This window comes from Protopterus annectens, chromosome 1.part2, assembly GCF_019279795.1.
Source record: "Protopterus annectens isolate FY-2018-M chromosome 1.part2, PAN1.0, whole genome shotgun sequence".
Taxonomy (NCBI): domain Eukaryota; kingdom Metazoa; phylum Chordata; order Ceratodontiformes; family Protopteridae; genus Protopterus; species Protopterus annectens.
The window spans coordinates 1,156,330,180-1,156,342,821 of record NC_056727.1 but is presented as its reverse complement, the minus strand read 5'-3'; positions in this window follow the sequence as shown (position 1 = coordinate 1,156,342,821).

Here is a 12,642-nt window from a genome sequence, read left to right as displayed (position 1 = left end):
AATCTGTTTGAAATGTTCATAATAACTTTTTTCATCTCATTTGCATTTTATTGTTGTTGCCTTGTTTGCATATCATTGTATTTAAAGTTATACTTATTTAAGATTGCCTGTAGCAATTTTAGATTGCGTAATTGTATTGTGTTGCCTTTTCCCCTTTTCTCTATACTTGTGTATGAACTTTTACATTATCTAGATGCATTTTGGATTTTTTTATTTCTTTTATTTTGCCTGTGATTAAAAGGGGTCTGTATATTTTTCAACTTACCTGGTTATCAGATAAAAAAGAATAAATAAAATAAAATGCTGCTAAACTTGAAATGCTCCATGCAGACACTGCTTACCAAATTAAAATATAAATGAATGTATACAAATTAAAAATATTTTATATACAGCATGGTGATTAAAGATACTAGTGTATCATACTTTTTTGTGTTTCTGAATTTACTTATATTAACACACTGCCACATTGCATTATGTCTACAGTGGTTTTAAAATAGTGTTTTGCTGCCCTTTGCCTTTGGATCAAGTTATGGTTGAAAATGGTCCTTTGGGTCAGTTCAGTAACCTAGTGACCAAAAAATTAACCTTCAGGCAGACAAACAAATACTTCAACAAATTCATGCACATTTTGTCATTCCCACTTACTGGCTCTCCCAACTTTTGTTCCCCACCTTGCCTCCGTAGACATCTATATGCTACATGGCCTGACATGTACCTGGACTAGTGGCCTCCCCTGTTAGACTGCCCAACATGGGTTCCCATAGACCTATAAGCAGCAATGGGTGTCCCTTTCCTGTGCAGTGATGCTCTGCTTGCTAGGTATAAATCTCCCTTTTTCCCCAACTCATCTGTAGTAGTACATTGTCTATCAGCTAACCAGAATCTCATGTCCTCAGGCAAAGTGCTAAGGCTTGTTCCCTCACCAAAAGGTCTGCAAGCTCTTCAGAAGTGGTGGCCTGACATCCACACACCCACCTATGAAAATAAGTGCTTAGTTCAGCAACATATTCACCCACACTTTAATCTGCCTTGCGGCTATGCTCACAAAACCTTTTCCTATACGCTTCAGGTTTTAACTTAAAAAATTCTAGCAAACAGTTATTTACAACATTATAATTTAAACAGTCAGTATCAGACAGTTGAGAAAGAACAATTACAGCTTTACCATGGAGTAAGGTAGTCAGGAACCATACCCAGAGCCCTTGGTCAACATTATACTGTTTACATACCCTCTCAAACATATGAATGAAACTATCAAAATTAACCCCCTCTGTAAATTGTGGAAGAAATTTACTGACCTTTGTTCTTCTGGGGTTCGGTTACTCACTTCCCTATTACCTCCATAACTCTAGCGAAGAGTCAACATCACCTGTTCATGTTGCCTCTGCCTCTCCTTCTACCTTCCGGGTGTAGCAATTTCTCATTTTCCTCAGCCTCAAGATGCCTCAATCTCTCTGCTGCTTCTATTCCCAAACACTTGGCCTCCAACTCAAGTCTCTTTAACTCCAGATGGATTTTTAAGTCCCCTGTGGAAAGGTTAAGTTGTCCATTTTCTGAGAGTTGTACATCTCCATGGTCAGTCTGATTGTCCTTCTGGTTGCTATTCTCTGATGCAGCTGTGACTAAAGCTGCAATCATGTCTGCTTTAGTCAGGTCGGCATGCACCAGTCCTTTAGACTGACACATCTCAGCCAACTGGCTTCTCAGCTTGCCATACTTCCTGACTAATTAGCTAACAAAATAAAAATAAAACAACTGTGATATGAACTCTGAATGTTCACTGCATGGCTGATTGAAAGTACAAACACCTTCAGTGACCACTGTGCACAGGCTACAGGAATTCAATATCCGCACCACTACAAGCCAACTAATATGTGATGTGGCTAACTCACCACTATCAACTAATTAATATATGATGTGGATATCCCACCACTGACAAACAATTAATATGTAATGCCCCTGCACTGGCCCAGTAATCCAGGAGACTCAATCCTCACCACTATCACCAGCGAGGGACGTCCACATTGGGTGGATGACAAGTACACACACAGTAAAGAAAAATTCCCCTTAAGAGCACACAGAGATCACAGTCAGTCTGGGGCTGGTTTCTCCCTCTCTCTTTCTCCTAGATCCCCAGTAAGACTCCCCACTGGCACAACTATAGAGTTGAGTCCTTAGCCAAGGTTCTAAGCCAAGTCCTCCCAGCATTCTCTCTGTCCAATCAGTGCTTCATGCCCATTCCCATGCAGCTGACACACACACACACACACGCGCGCACACACACACACACACACACACACACACACACACACACACACACACACACACACACACACACACTTTGAGATTAGATTTATACCCAAACACACACCTGGGAAAGGTTGGCACAGGTTTACTAGCTATGCCCCCCCTCTTCCCAGACCATAAGGTAGTTAGCACTGCCACCAGAATACCTTATCAGGGTGACCAATCTTACTGTGCAATGTTACTATTATCCAAATGGTAAGTGTGACCAACAGCAAGGCTATTGAAGTAGCCTATACAGTGTCACCAAATACATATGCAAGTACTCCAAGAGCTTAAATATCTCTAAACAAACCAGCCACAATTAAAAGGTTTAAATATATGTAATAATAAATAATGAAAGAACAAGACAATACTCAATAACTCAACACAGTGACTACAGAGTTCAGAATCACAGGAAATATTTTAAAACAATATTGCAGGACAGTCTCAAATGAATACAGAAAACATCTAAACCAATCTTTACTATATTACTATCTGTCTCTAAAAGATACCATGCCCTGAATGACTTACTTACAGAGCAAGACAAGTGCTGATAAGAGGATGTTTTCAGGTCCAATGACAGATATAAAATGCACAGACTCTCTCTCTGAGAGATAGTTCTTAAATTAAGAATACACATTACTGCTGTGTCAGCTGGATGACATCACTATTTTTCACCTGCCTCCAGTTCCCAGGCTAAACAGATGCCAACAGAATTTAACATTTCTGTGTGAAAAATACTTATCTCTCAATAGTTTGCCTAGAACTGGAAGTTGTAAAACAATTAACACTTTTACATTTGAAACTTAGCAAATATTTCTGTTTCCAGACAATATAAAACCTCTAGCAGTAGACATCCTGTCTTCTTGCTGTATTAGCTAACTTTATAGCACATCATAAAACTCTTTACATTTCAACTTATTTTCTTAGAGTTTTGCAAGTTAACTCTGTATGTTCCAACTTCTGCTATTAATATAGTTTATATACATTTCTGTTCTTTTCTGGTAGGGTACACTGTGGTTACAGACTTGAACCTCAGTACATAACATGCAGTTCAACACACACTTCTGCACCAGTAGTTTAATATCCACATAACATATAGTTATCTTAAATTTGTAAGACAAGCCTATGGATCATATTAATATTCGTAAATGACATATGGTTATTTACAAAATTCCAGATAGCTGGGCTGGCAGCCTCACAATTCTATATAAATCATACTGATATTTTCAAGTGACATATACTTATTTACAAAATTCCAGCTAGCTGAGCTGGCAGCATTTTGGTTTGTCACAACTTGCCTGTGAATAGTCAAGATATAACCTAGAATGTTTCACTCTGAGCTGACAGCTTGCAGTTAAAATTGTTATTAATTCCATGTTTGTGATCATGACCAGCTCAGCGTTAAAAAAATGTTGTGGAGGGTACCAATTATAATAGAAGCTAGACTGGCATACTCTATCAGTAGTTCCCTTTTATATCCTTACATCATATAGCTGCACAATAACACTGTTTGTCAAAAGAAGAAATGTGTAGCAACGCACATGAATGGGCAGAAATGTAGCTACTGCGTTTTAGAATAGCCGACTTTTCTCACTACAGCTGTAGCTTACATAGAATAGTTCTACTCTTTTGATGAATTGGTGATTTTGGTGACAATGAGGACTAGGCTTCAAAACATCTTTACCAGTATTCTCATGATGCCTTGAGCTTCACTTGATTAAAGTGAACCAGAGAAATACTGTCCTTATGCTATTGTAGTATCTGAACAACGTGCTTCTCAGAGACTCCCTACTTTGGGCAGCAATATCACTTCAAGTTGTGGACCCCTCAGATCAAAGAGGAAGGATTTGGGCATGCTTGTCTTCTGCTTATATTTGGATGACTGTTTCTCATTTTCACCATTTGCTGGGCTGTGGTACTTTGCACTAGATATGAAGAAAGGTTTAGGCTTCCTCATTTTTGAAGAAAACTATTTGCCATTTAAGACAATGTAAGCATGACTGGGAAGTGTAAATTTACAGTACACTTTCAGGAATCTGTGATAATTTATTTAAAATCTGTTCACACCATATAGAGAATAAGTCACCCACATAATACACAATAAACCTCATGGGAATTGTCATATCCTATATGTATCTACCTTGTGGCCTTGCCTTGCTAAGGGTCCCTTCCTATTATCTGTAATTTACACACATGATCATAAACTAATTAGGAAGAATTACTGAGATTCTTGAGCTCCTCCCCTTTGTCTCGATCATATGCAGCTGTACTGTAATTGGAGGATTTGGACACTGTAGTACTTCTAGTAACTGAGTAGCAATGATGGCCATCTGGTTTGAAATCCTATTTCTCCCTAGCAATCAGGCATTTTGTTTGAGAACCACTCTGCGTGGCTGTCAGATTATTTGAAGATTTGATCTGCAAGATTTATCCCTGAGAGCACCCAGTTTTGTATGAAGCTTAGATTTTTTTATATGAATCATTTGCAGGGCTGGTAGCCATCTTTAAGTGTCCTTGCTGCCATTTTTTTGTAACTACTGCATTGTGCATATAGCCAGTTATTTGGGATAACAGCTATGCTAATATGGTTAACATCTTTTTAATATCTTTTGTGTCAGTTACTACTATCTAAAGCAACACTGTAATGTTATACAATGATGACTGCAATTCAGCTCTTTCTTAGACAAAGACTTCCAGTTAAAACTGTGGATGGAATGTATGAGGTTCAAATTACACAAGACCTTGGTGGTTGTAGTACCATCACCACAGTGCCATGATACAGACACACCTCTAGACAAACAATTCTAACATATAGATGATTTATGTTGTTCTCTACTTCAGCAATCAGAGATGTTCAGCTGAAACACCTCACCAAAGCTTTTTACTCCACTAAAACTGGTGCTTTGATGCTTACACATGGTGTCACAGACATTGACATTTTTCAATATTTAAAATCTTTACAAAGGAAATTTCTCTTTTCAAGAAGTCAGTATCATCAAGTTGCTAACATCAGTACTGAAAATGAATTAGGCGCTGGATCACATGGCACAGACATTTACATCAAGATACTCAGACTGTTATACATAACAAAAACTTCAGTTTTTGAGCTAAGTTCAAGTCACGTATTCTTTGATTCATTCATGTAATACTCACTAGTCTTCCATAATCTTAACTCTTAAAGCTGGAACAAACTTATAAATGCATAACTCTTTTTTGTAAACAATTGACTTTGTTTGAAAACAAAGTGAAAATAAGTTGCAAATAAGTAGTAGTCAGTAACAAGCAGGCCTAGCCATGTCATTCGTAATATCTAAAAGAATAGATATAATTCCATGTCTAGAGCTTTGATCTGGAAGTTAAACTGAACATCCATAAAGTTCACTCTCTGCATACTAACTCAGGGTACAGGTAGTGCAAAACAAATGCAGCAATGATCACTATCATATTAGAAACCTAAATAAATGATTAAATATGTAATCTGTGATGTAATGTGTGATGCTACAACTGAATTAAACCTGATATAAGGCAGTTTGTTGAGGTGCAAGATGCCAAGAGGTGCTTTTTCATTCATTCATTTATTTTTAGTCATTTATTTATGTATTTATTTGTTCCTTATTTACATGTTAGGGTACTGATCAAAATGTTTCTAAGTCTGCCACAACCCGGGGCTATACTCTTGCTATAAACAAAATACAATGTAGGAAAATGTTTAGTCTTCACTTTGCAGTATATGTATATCAGTGACAGAACGTTTAATTTATAGCATACATTTAGAGTATCTACTTGTAGATATTAACTTTCACAAAGCTACTAGTTCTTGGGTTTACTTAAGAATTAGTTTTGACTAAATAAATATTGTTGCATTTTCTTGGAAATATGAAATATAGAAGTTATGTAGTACTTTGCATCAATGAGATCTTAGCTAACTAACAGTGTGGGCTAATTACTATAGAACATACAGCACGTTAGGTCACAAATACAGATGTATTAACATGTATTGGTGATCAACGAGACCTAATCCAGTGCATATAATAGCAATCAGGTATAGAATGTAAAAATTTTAACACCAACAACAACAACATTAGTGTCCAGAAGAGATCTGTTATATACATCATGTCCATTTATAAGGTAGGAATTATGTGGTAGAAGTATTTGTAGCTACACAAACATAGATGACAAAAGGCATAACGACAGAAGACAGGGCGTCCTTAGTGAAGTGTTACTGTGAAATCTGTTTAAGCTCACCTGGAAGATTAAGCAGTGATATGTGTGCTGCCTGGGGTAGTACCCATGAAATAGGTCATTTGACAGCAGGATGTAAGAATTTTGGACATGGATACTATGACTTGAACTGGTTCAAATATCTGCTGGTTAGCTATTTCATAGTTTGAGATCAAAAATGAAAAAGGCTTGGTTATACACAGAAAATGAGGTCCCTGGTCTACATAAAGTGGTTGCACTGCTTGACCATAAATGTAGAACATCATTAGAGGTCATGGTCATTGGCTTTGGGAAGAGTCTTGGGGTGTTCAAGTAAGGTAGGATTGTATTTAATAGTATAAGGAACAGAAGATTAGATATTTCTTGAACTGGAATCCACTTTGTGCATGTTAGACAGAGACGGTGATATTCATGGGGGTAGATGAGATGGAAAGGCAAACACAGTTAGAGAGCATCTGCAAGCCTCTTGATTTTTTAGATGAATAGCTCAAGTGTGGCAGACCACATTAAATGCTGAGATTGAAGGATTCATTAATGAATGGCTGTGTTTGAAGAGTCATGAGATATGTGGATAGGCACTGACACTTTTGTTTAATTTAGATTTAAACAGGCTTATAACACTAGTCAAAGCTAGAGAGGGGTCTCATAAGTATTAATGTACTTGATTGACGTATCTCTTAGTTATGGAGTTGCTTTGGGATGGTGTTTGAGATGGACTTTAGTCTATTGTGGATGCCAAGCCCATTTGTTCCCTAGAGATGAGGCAGCTCTTGATCCAGCAAAGTGACAATATTCTAGAAGGGCCATCATTTAGGCAGACATTGCATAATTTATGATCTACATGACGACTCAGCAATGACAGCATTTTATGCACAGGTCCCAATCCCATCCTCTGGATGGGGTAATGGGCTGTCTTACTCAATATAGAAACTCACAATGTCTTCCTCTGTGAGTAAATAGTGATGTGCTCTTCCTAGTAAAGGCTATCACCTGCTGTGGCATGATGAGCCATATGGCACCCTCTGGGAAACCTGCTACACCTGTGCCACTTCTCCAAGGGACTGAGGCTTTGGGCCTCATACTCCACCTCAGCCTCCAACTTGAATTGTGCACACCTATGCCAGTGTCATCAAGGGCCTCAGCTACTAATTAAACACAAATTGGGTCATATTCTGGACTCTATTTCTCTTTTCTTCTCTTCCAACTCTGGCTGCATTCACTGTTTTTAAGATTTGTGATAGTTTGTTAACGTCTGATTGGAGTTGACTTTGAATGACTTTAAAAGATGCAGATGAGTAGAGCACTATGATACAGTCGACATGCAGAAGGATGCTGATGGTATTGAGCAGGGGATAACTTATTAATAAATACAGACATTTATAGGGGGTCCTAGTAAAGACTCTTGGGGGACTCAGGTGGCCATTGGTGCTAAGGTCATATCCTGAACTGGTAGAATATACTGGATAAACAGTTTTTAAACCATTACATTTTTAATATTTCAAAGCTAAAGTAGTGTAGGGAGTTTAGCACAAGGTAGTAACTAACAGTACTGAAAGTCTTTAATAAGTTTACAAGACCTCTGTTAAGGAGGTCCTGATCAGCAGAAGTAAGTATACAGTCTGGAAGTAAAAGACTGGCTGTTAGTATGCTTCTGTCTTTGGCAAAGACATTCTGGTGTGTTGAGCGGAAGTTGTTATTTGTATAGATGATTAGTTATTTGGTCATAACTACATTTTCAAGCAGTTTACTTAGATGGGCTAGTAGAAAGATATGTCAGTAGTCTGACAGGTTGACTAATGGTTTTATTTTATTGAGGTAGGATTATAGTTGCTATTTCCTGTTGTGAGAAATGTGACTGTTATATAAGGAACAAGTGGAAGATATTGCTTACTTGGTAAAAACACCACCCATGATATTTTGAAAACCTTAGAAATATTCTGTCTGTGTCTACACTACCATAGCAGGACAATGAATCTACACGTTTTTATGTGATTTTACAAGAATTTTTTTTCAAGTAAAATATTGGGAGACAAGGTACATTTAGCTAGTTGAGAACAGGTTGGAATGTATTGTTGGATGTATTGTTGGGGATTGAAAAGCCATATTGGCTTATCCTATCAGTGTTTAGAAAGATTGATGGGAAGTCATCATTTATTTTATAATGGCTAATAGTTTTGTAGTAGATGGATCACTACCATTATGCTCTGAAATTAGGAGAAGTATTAATATGTTAACCACCTTTCAGATCCTGTGTTAACAGACTTATGGATGCTTAACAAAATGCTTGTTAAAAATGCCTAAGTTCTTTTAAGGTGGGATCTTATGGTAAGGACTATCTGCAGGCACAGAACAACAGAAAATGGTAAAAGAGCTAAAACACCTGCTAGATATTTCACTTTATCACACTTATAAGCAAAAAGAGTGGCAAAACAAAGTATATAACATCGTTTAAAGTCCTTTGTTCTTGAAAAAAAAACATTTTGTTTATGCCTGCTAACTAATTGGTATTGAAAAGTGTTTTACTGGCTTTCAGAGGCTGTGAAAGTCAATAGAACACATCACACTCCTACACTTTTTTTTCTTGGAACTAGTAGTACGTGGAACAGTTAAAGGTAAAAAAAAAAAAAGTAATCTCCGTGGTATACCCTTAAGTCTCTAAACAACCCACTAAACAAGTGTAGTGGGTCCAAAAACAAGACAGTGTAAGAAACTTCTCTGTGTGGGAGATTTTCAGTCCATATATATGTCTTGTTAATCACTGTATATTAATCAGATCAGACAAAAGTAGTAGAAGTAGCGAACTTAAACTCGTCTTAAGTCAAAAAAAAAATCTAATAATAAAAAGTATATAATTGTACATAATTACTAAGTATTCCAACGTAATCTAAGCAAGGCAGGCAGTCTGTTTCCAGTCAAAAATCTTTTATTAAGTATACAGACAAGCGATACAAGTAAAACAAAAATAGAGTAATAGTTACCTCACAAGCTTTCTAAATATATATATATATATATATATATATATATATATATATATATATATACTTTTCATCAGGCAAGGGAGTGGTTTATTGTGCTGTAAAACAAAGTGTTATTGGTACACATGTTAAATTCACATCCCTTCCCCATCAGTGTGACATTCGAGCTGGCCCTGCCATACTTAGTAGCGGTCATAATAATATAACCCTTATGTACGTTAAATAAATACACTACAGAGAACTATAATCAGGTCCTGCTGATCATAACCCATATTATGTGTTCTCTACATGGATGCCAATATTCATCTCATGAGTTTCATTTTGAAGCTGAATTTCTGGGCATCCATGACTCGGTCACATAATAATCTAGTCAAAATTGGAGACTCAATCACAGTCCTCTGCATTTTTCTTATTCCGACAATATTTCGGATTGGAGAGAGGTCTGAGATGTCATTTCAAGCAGTATTCTGCTTTAGCTCTATGGATGGCTTTACGGGTTTCTATCCTAAGACTGAGATCCTGTTAGTTTACTTGCAGACAGTTGACTTTTCATGGTGGACCAAGCAGGTTCATTCCTTCTGAGGAGGCAGTGTAATTTTCTGATAATAAAGAAAGGATTTCAGCATGATTCTTCAGCAGAACATCTGGGACAAAGGGAAAGATGAACACTTATTTTAATGGGTAGAGGAGCTCCAAAAGTGACAGAAGAGGAAAAAGATAATAGTGGTAAATTTAGGTTCATGGGTTCATAGGGTCATAGGTAGGCACTAGGCCATCTGCCCGAAGGCATTTATAAGCCTAGCCGGAATGTGTTGGCTTTCGTCGCCCCCTTAGATTAGTTCCCTGTGCCTCTGTCCAGCAGAGCCACTGAAGTGATTCCCGGGGTAAACTTTCTTTTTCCCATCCACTCGGCAAGGTTTCTCTTGAAGAGGGTTAGCAAGGAGCTCTGCCTAATGTAGATTGGAATCTTGTTCCAGAGCATGGGAAGTCTCTGGGACAGGAATCTATCCCTCTAGCATATCCTATTTATTGTTGTGGTGAGGTTTAGATCCCTAGAGCGTGTGCCTCAAGGGGATATGGTTTTCTTTAGGTGGAGCATGTCCATCAATTCTGGGTTGGGGATGGCCTTGTATGTCAGACAAAGATCACCTCTGAGTAGGCAGTATGCAACCGAGCACAGCTGGAGTTTCTTCAGTCGAGCTGCATAGGGCATCTGCTTGAAGCCAGTGATTCTCTTGGTGAGATACTTCTGTGGTCTTTCCAGTTGTTGCAGGTGTCTTGTAAGGTACATCCCAAATGGGGCATTGTACTCTATGATGGGTCTGATGAGTGATGCATAGAGGGGCCCAATGACATCTTTCGATCTGGAAGCAAACCCTTTTGTGATTAGGTGGGCCACATAGAAGGATTGTTTAACCACTTTGGCAATGTGATTATCAAAGGAGAGGTTACTATCTACTTGGGTCCCCAGATCCCTTATTACATCTTCTGTATTTAGGGGGCTACCACCTATGTGGTAGTTTGCGGGTACTTTGTTTTTTCCAAAGAGGATGACTATGCACTTTTTGGCATTTAGCTTGAGGCCATGGTTTTGACACCGGGTATCTGTCTCAGTGAGACCCTTTTGGAGGATGTCTGTATCAGCCAGAGAGTCAATTATAGCCCCTAGTTTGCAGTCATCTGTGAACTTGGTCAGCCATAGTCCTCCTGTGCTTGCCTGTACCTCTGAGAAGTATATGCCGAACAGGAGGGGTCCTAGGACTGAGCCCTGGGGAATGCCACTTGTAAATAGTTTAGAGTCAGACCTAGCTCCCGCAACTCTTACCATGTGGGTTCTGTCCGTGAGCCAGTTGGCAACCCATCTCATGACATAGGGGTTTATGTTCAGGCTGGTGAGCTTGTCTATAATACCTGAGTGGGGAATGGTGTTGAAGGCCTTTGCAAGGTCTAGGTAGGCTGTGTGGACCACATCTCCCTCATCTATAGCCTTGGTAACAGTCTCAAAGAAGTCCACCAGGTTTAGTAGGCATGCTCTGCCCTTGACAAAGCCGAACTGGGTAGAGTCCAGTGTTTGGAGGTTTCCAATGTCTCTGTTAATGAGATCCATGATGATGTGCTCCATAACTTTGCATTTGTAGTAGAAAGGGGCTACAGGCAAGGTAGGAGGATTACACTGGCATGTATTTATATTCCACCTAAAACTGCTACAATGGAGTATATTGTGGAAGAAATAATCAGCTTTCAGCGTGAACTATTAATTGTAGGTAGGGACTGGAATTTGATTTGCAACAGTGAGAATATATCTGGGGGGCTTAGAAGGGAAAACATAACAAACATGGGTACATTTTTGGAAAAGAAATTATGAAAATATTTGGTAAGGAAGATGTGAATTCAATAGTAGGAGCTTGTAGAGAATTTACATATTATTCCCCAAAGTACAAAAACCGGGCTAGGCTAGACAGATATTATATTATACAGGAACATCTATATTTGATTGAATGTCTTGACACACATCCAATAACTATTTCAAATCATGCACTAATAACTAAAGTAAAAATGCAGGGTAATGAAATAAAAAAATGGGACACTTGTGCTTCCTAACCTATTTGTTAAACAGAGAGGAATTTAAAGAATGGGAAGTGAAAATTACTTGGGAGTTACTAGGGATGCTAGACATTTCTTCAGAAAATATAGCTAGGGTGGGATAAAATGAAAGAGTTTAAGAATAGGGTAGAAATAAAAGAAAAGGGGAGATGGTTAAGGAGTAACAAGAATTATTTAGAGGGACTGACAAATGATAAGGTATTGCAGAATAAGATTAATTGCACAGAACAAGAAGAGGTGCAACTGCAGAGTGCTAAATAGAAAACAAGGATAATATGCATGAGTTTAAAAAGATTAGTGTTACGCAACACTTCTTTGAAAATAACTCCAGAGCACAAAAGCTTTCAGCACAATGGATCAGGCAACAGAAACTAGAAAGAGTCTTTGCCAAGTTTAGGTAGCCTATAAGGAGGAAAATAACAAGAAATCCTGTAGAAGTACAAGAGATATTTTGGAAATTTTATGAAAATCTGTATAAAGCAGAGAAGTATAGAAATCAAGAAAAAAGTATAAATGGAAATATTTATGGAAAAATTAAGTATGCCAATGTTAG